Source organism: Bufo gargarizans, chromosome 1 (assembly GCF_014858855.1).
Source record: "Bufo gargarizans isolate SCDJY-AF-19 chromosome 1, ASM1485885v1, whole genome shotgun sequence".
NCBI classification, from domain to species: Eukaryota; Metazoa; Chordata; class Amphibia; order Anura; family Bufonidae; genus Bufo; species Bufo gargarizans.
Genome location: NC_058080.1, coordinates 382,224,637 through 382,230,636, shown reverse-complemented (window position 1 = coordinate 382,230,636; position 6,000 = coordinate 382,224,637). Strand labels below are relative to the sequence as shown.

Genomic DNA, 6,000 nt, shown 5'->3' with positions numbered 1-6,000 from the left:
ATAATGATCTGTCATAGGTCAGTTAAAACGATTGTCGCTGAATTTCAATGAGTGAACATTCACCAATGACCTACTAACAGCCAAAACCAAGAAACAATACTCTGTCCTCCTTCTCCTTGACCTGTCCTCTGCCTTCGACACTGTCGACCACTCCCTTCTGTTGCAAACTTGCTCATCTCTTGGCATCACTGACCTGGCCCTCTCCTGGATCATATCATACCTCACAGACCGGACGTCTCCCACACCACCTCCTCGTATCATTCCCTCTCTGTTGATGTCCCGCCAGGCGCTGTCCTAGGACCCCTGCTCTTCTCTAGCTATACTTTTGGCCTGGGACAGCTCATAGAGTCCCATGGTTTTCAGTACCACTCTTATGCTGACGACACACAAATATACCTCTCTGGTCCAGACATCACCACCTTACTATTAAGAATCACACAATTTCTATCTTCTATATTATCCTTCTTCGCCTTTCGCTTCTTCGCCTTTCCTTCCAACCGCACATCCAAGCCCTTTCTACCACCTGCGCCTCCATCTCAAAAACATCTCCCACATCCGCGCTTTCCTTAACTTTGAATCTGCGAAAATGCTTGTACATGCCCTCATCATCTCCCGCCTAGACTACTGCAACACTCTCCTCCGTGGGCCTCCATCTAGCACTCTCGCACCCCTCCATCCTCAACTCTGCTGCCCGACTAACCTCTCACCCTATTACTCCTCTGCCTGTCCCCTCTGCCAATCCCTTCACTGGCTCCCCATTGCCCAGCGAATTCACTTCAAAGTACTAACAAATACATACAAGGCCGTCCATAACCTGTCCCCTCCCTACATCTCTGAGCTACTTTCCCGATACACCCCCACACGCACTCTCTGATCCTCACAAGACCTCCTTCTCTCCTCTTATCGCCTCTTCCCACAATCGACTCCAAGATTTCTCCCGTGCATCCCCCATACTCTGGAACTCGCTACCCCAACATATCAGACTCTCACCTACAGTGGAATCCTTCAAAAGAAACCTAAAAACCCACCTCTTCAGACAAGCCTACAACCAGTGACCCTGCTGCATCTATACCGCCATGACCAACTTCACCCGCACCTACTGTGTCCTTCTCCCATACCATGTAGATTGTAATCCCTCACGGGCAGGGCCCTCTCCTTCTGTACCAGTTTGTAACTCGTCTTGTTTATGATTAGTGCAATTGTCTGTATTATGTATGTATACCTCTTCTCATATGTACAGCGCTATGGAATGAATGGCGCTTTAATAATAAATAATAATAATTTTGGTTGAAATAATCAGTTTTGATCAACTTAATGTGTATGGACAGTACTGATGTTTATAACCTGTTCTAGTGGGTGAGGGAGAAAGCAGTGACACCTTCTTTTCTTCTTTTAGTAATTGCTTTGGCAAGTGTGTAGAGGCTGGTGATACTACAAAAGCTACCTTATTTCTCTCAACCACACTGAACTAGAATTTCTTCCTGCCTCAGGACACAATGATCCATCTACTGTGCAACAGTCTTGCGTGTTTCTCCCTTCTATTTTGGATTCTAGCAGTGCCGATTCCCATATGGATACTCTTCCCCTACAAATATGTAACTTATTTTATTCCTCAACGTGACTGGTATTTCTTTTAGTGCACTTTTAAAGAGGTATCACCAACAGACATTTAATGTGATTTTCTGGTACTTTTATATTGATGGCTTAGGATTGGGATAGGTCATCAACTTGAGATTTGCAGGGGCATGAGGTGTACTGAGGCGAATGGGATAAGCAATGCAGTAACCAGCTTCCTCCACCACACAGTAAGGCCGAATGCACACGGCCGTGTTCCGCGGCCGTGGAAACCCGGCCGGGATTCCTGCTGACTGCTGGAGCGCACGGTGTCATGGGTTGCTATGACGCCGTGCGCTTCATGCAGTCGCTGCTGGACAGTAATACACTATACTAGTGTATTACTGTCCAGCAGCGGCTGCATGAAGCGCACGGCGTCATAGCAACCCATGACGCAGTGCGCTCCAGCAGTCAGCAGGAATCCTGGCCGGGTTTCCACGGCCTGCACTCGGCCGAGTTTCCACTGCCCGCACTCGGCCACGGAACACGGCCGTGTGCATTCGGCCTTACTGTGTGGTGGAGGAAGCTGGTTACTGCATTGCTTATCCCATTCGCTTCAGTACACCTCATGCCCCTGCATTGTGTCCTGAGGCAGGAAGAAGAAGTTTTTAACGGCCGATTGACAGGAGTGCACCCGTCTAACGGCCGTTAAAAAACGGGTACACTTTACCCAGGCCATTCAGGGGTTAAAGAAACCCCAAACAACTCACCCCATCCACTTGCTCGTGGTGCAGCAGTCTCTTCTCTCTTCATTGAGCAGGACCTGCGATATGCGTGCCATAGCGCACCTTCGGCAGGTCCTGTTCTGTGAAGAGACTGCTGCAGCGCGAGCAAGTGGATAAGGTAAGGTGTTCTTTTTTTGTGTAAAATCAAAAAATAAAATAAAACTGCGGTGGGCCACTATGGGGGCATTATTTAAACCATGGGGGAAATTATTTAAGATGGAGACATAAAAAAATAAAAATTCTACACTATGGGGGCATTATTAAAGCTGGGGACATTAAAAAAATAATTCCTACACTATGGGGGACATTATTTAAGATGGGGGACTACATTGGGAGCATTATTAGAGGTGGGGACATTAAAATAAAATTTCTACACTATGGGGGACATTATTTAAGATGGGGGACTATATTGCGGGCATTATTAAAGCTGGGGGCAGTAAAAAATAAATAAACCATGCACTATGGATGAATTTGATTGGCAGTTATTTCTAGACCCACCCTTCTGAGAACATCCGCAGGATAGTAGGCCCCCAGCTAAAATAATGTCCCCCGTAGTGTAGGATTTTTTACTGTCCCCACCTGTAATAATGTCCCCCATGTAAGCCCCCTGGTAAAATACTGGCACCCAGTATTTTACCAGGGGGCTTACATGGGGGACATTATTACAGGTGGGGACAGTAAAAAATCCTACACTACGGGGGACATTATTTTAGCTGGGGGCCTACTATCCTGCGGATGTTCTCAGAAGGGTGGGTCTAGAAATAACTGCCAATCAAATTCATCCATTTTTTATGTCCGTTTTTAACTGATGCAAAACGGACATTAAAAACGGACACACGGCCAGAAAATGGATACACACACTAATGCAAAATGGCCATGAAAAACAGACAGTGTGTCACTTTTTAACAGACTTTTTTTTCACTGTCGTGTGCATGTAGCCTAACAATCGCATTAAAATTGGAAAAACCCTCCCGAAAATGTCACTTTTTTATTGTAGATTTTTTATATATATGTCTGAAGTAAATATAGGTGGTGCACAACTCAGGGAACACAATTGTTTTTTTTAACCCCTTAGTGACATAACCAATTTTAGCCTTAAGGACCAGTAACATTTCCCCCCCTTTATGTTCCAGCAGTCATAACTTTTAAAACTTTTTTTTCTAAAGATGTTCTTGCATTTGTGGGATAAGTTGTATTTTTTAGGAACCATTTTGGGTGCATATAGTGTATTAAATAACTTCTTATTTAATTTTTAGAGGAAAGAAAAAGAAAACTGCAATTTTAACATTATTTTGTAGTATTTATTTACAGCATTCACTGTGGGGTATAAGTAACATGGTAATTTTATTCTGTGGGTCAGTATCAATATGGTAATACTAAATGTATACATATTGTTTTCTTCCCCCCTGCAGGCTGTCCGCTACCCAACTACCCCCGACATCTTCCTCCTCCAGAATGAAGAGGAGGAAGGGGGGGGGGGGGGGGGCTACTTTAGCTGCTCATATATCAGGATTTGTAGCGGCTAGAGATATGGGCCTAATTTTGTTTGGCATTCCAAGCTTTCAAACAGGAACAGAATCACAGCATTATCTTCACTACATTGAAGGATATCGCTGTCAGAAATTGGGTTAGCAGTGAAAGTAGCTAAAAGTAAAAGTCTCCCGACTCAATGTCTAACCGCTATATGTCCCGAGTTAATTGCCTATATTTCTAGGCGTTACCAATCCTGACATAAGAGCAGCTAAAATAGCCCTCCTCCCCTCACCCTACTGCACAAGCTATGCTTGGGATGAACTGATAAGTGCTTTTCTCAAAGCCCGAACAGAGCACGGACGAAACTGTTAGGTGGTTAAAGGGGTTGTAATGTCTATTTTAAGAGATGACCTATCCTCAGGTTACGCCATTACTAGCTGCCGATCAGCTGTTTTGTGTAGTTGCGTCACTGGAAGTCTGTGCCAGAAGTACACAGCACTGTCAACATTGTAGTTGACAGGGCTGCAGTTATGAGCTGATCGGTGGTGGGTGTCAGACACTCACTGATCAGCTAGTGATGGCTTAGCCTGAAGATAGGCCATCACTTACAAAAGACTGGACAATCCCTTTAAGCATAAGTAAAGGCTAAACAAGTACAGTTTTCTGATCTCCAGGAAACAGCTGATCCATTGTTTTGCCAAATAAAACAGTTTGGACTGTTATCTGTCATTGTGGTGAGTTCAGTTATCTGTGCAGATTGTAAAATCTGCAAGTCTCTATATGGTCTTTTCACACTGAGTCTTTGCTTGCAAATATACCCTTATAGTTTGTGCATGTGTACACAAATGTAGAATAACATGTTACAGTTTCTGCATTACAATAACACAACAATCAGCATTAGGCCACCTGCACACGACAGTATTTTTTAACGTCCCGCAAAAAAATGGTTCCGTTGTACCGTGATCCGTGCCAGTTTTTTCTTCCGTGGGTCTTCCGTGATTTTTGGAGGATCCACGGACATGAAAAATGAAAAAAAAAAATAAAATCTAAGTCAAGTTTGCCATTGAAATGATAGGAAAAAACGGACACGGATTACAGACGCGGATGACAATCTTGTGTGCATCCGTGATTTTTCACGGTCCCATTGACTTGAACGGGTCCGTGAAAAAAATAGGACAGGTCCTATTTTTTTCACGGCCAGGAAACACAGATCACGGATGCGGCTGCCAAACGGTGCATTTTCCAATTTTTCCACGGACCCATTGAAAGTCAATGGTACCGCAGAAAAACACGTTAAACGGGACAACGGCCACGGGTGCACACATCGGTCGTGTGCAGGAGGCCTTACACCTATACCCTACCTCTTAATTTTGCTATCCGTGTAGAATATCCAGGCTTTCCCAGCACATTATGTGCCATTCTAATGCTGATTTTAATAGCGATGGAACTTTGATTTGGTAAGAAATCAGCTTGGATGACCATCAGGAAAAGAGAAAGAGGGGTTGGAGAAAATCCAGCAGACAAGCTCTCTGACATATTTTGACTGTGAATAGCATTGGCAGCTGCCTATGTATTTTGATACATAGAAGCTGCAGAAGTCAAACAAAGCAACATTTGTTTTATAAAACCTTGTCACAAAAATGCATGCATTTCAGTAAAAAAAATGCCTCTAAAAAGGTATTTATAACCTTTAACAGTGCTATTTTTTTTTAGTTTGCACTGATGACAGAAAGCAAGTAAGGCTATATGCACATGACGGACATTTTTAACGGATGTTTATTTCACCGATGCCTTTCTGAGAGACGGACGTTAAAAATGGAACCATTCAATTGTATGGGGGCAGCCTGTCAGTGAAAAACGGACAAGATAGAAAATGTTCGATTTTTTTACGTCCGTTTTTCACTGAAAAACGGCCGTGTGAATAACCCCATAGACTACCATTGGTCTTAAAACAGACATGTGATGTCCGTTAAAAAAAAAATGCACATCACATGTCCGTTTTTCCCTGTGGTGTGGATGCAGTCTTAAACACCGCTAAATCTAATATGTATTCACATGTGCAGGAGACCTCTCATTTTAGAACATTGTCTTTGTTCATACGGCTTATACTAGGGGCCTCATTACTATAAGGGAAGCCAAGGGCACACTAATTTCTATCTAAGCCCTGACTTAACATGAATATACACAC

At 43.6% G+C, this 6,000-nt stretch overlaps 1 protein-coding gene across 1 annotated transcript in view; it reads right to left on the bottom strand.

Annotated features, from left to right (window-relative positions):
- Window positions 1–6,000, bottom strand: part of HAUS8 (HAUS augmin like complex subunit 8) — a 121,346-nt gene that overhangs the window by 18,214 nt on the left and 97,132 nt on the right. The window lies entirely within an intron of this gene.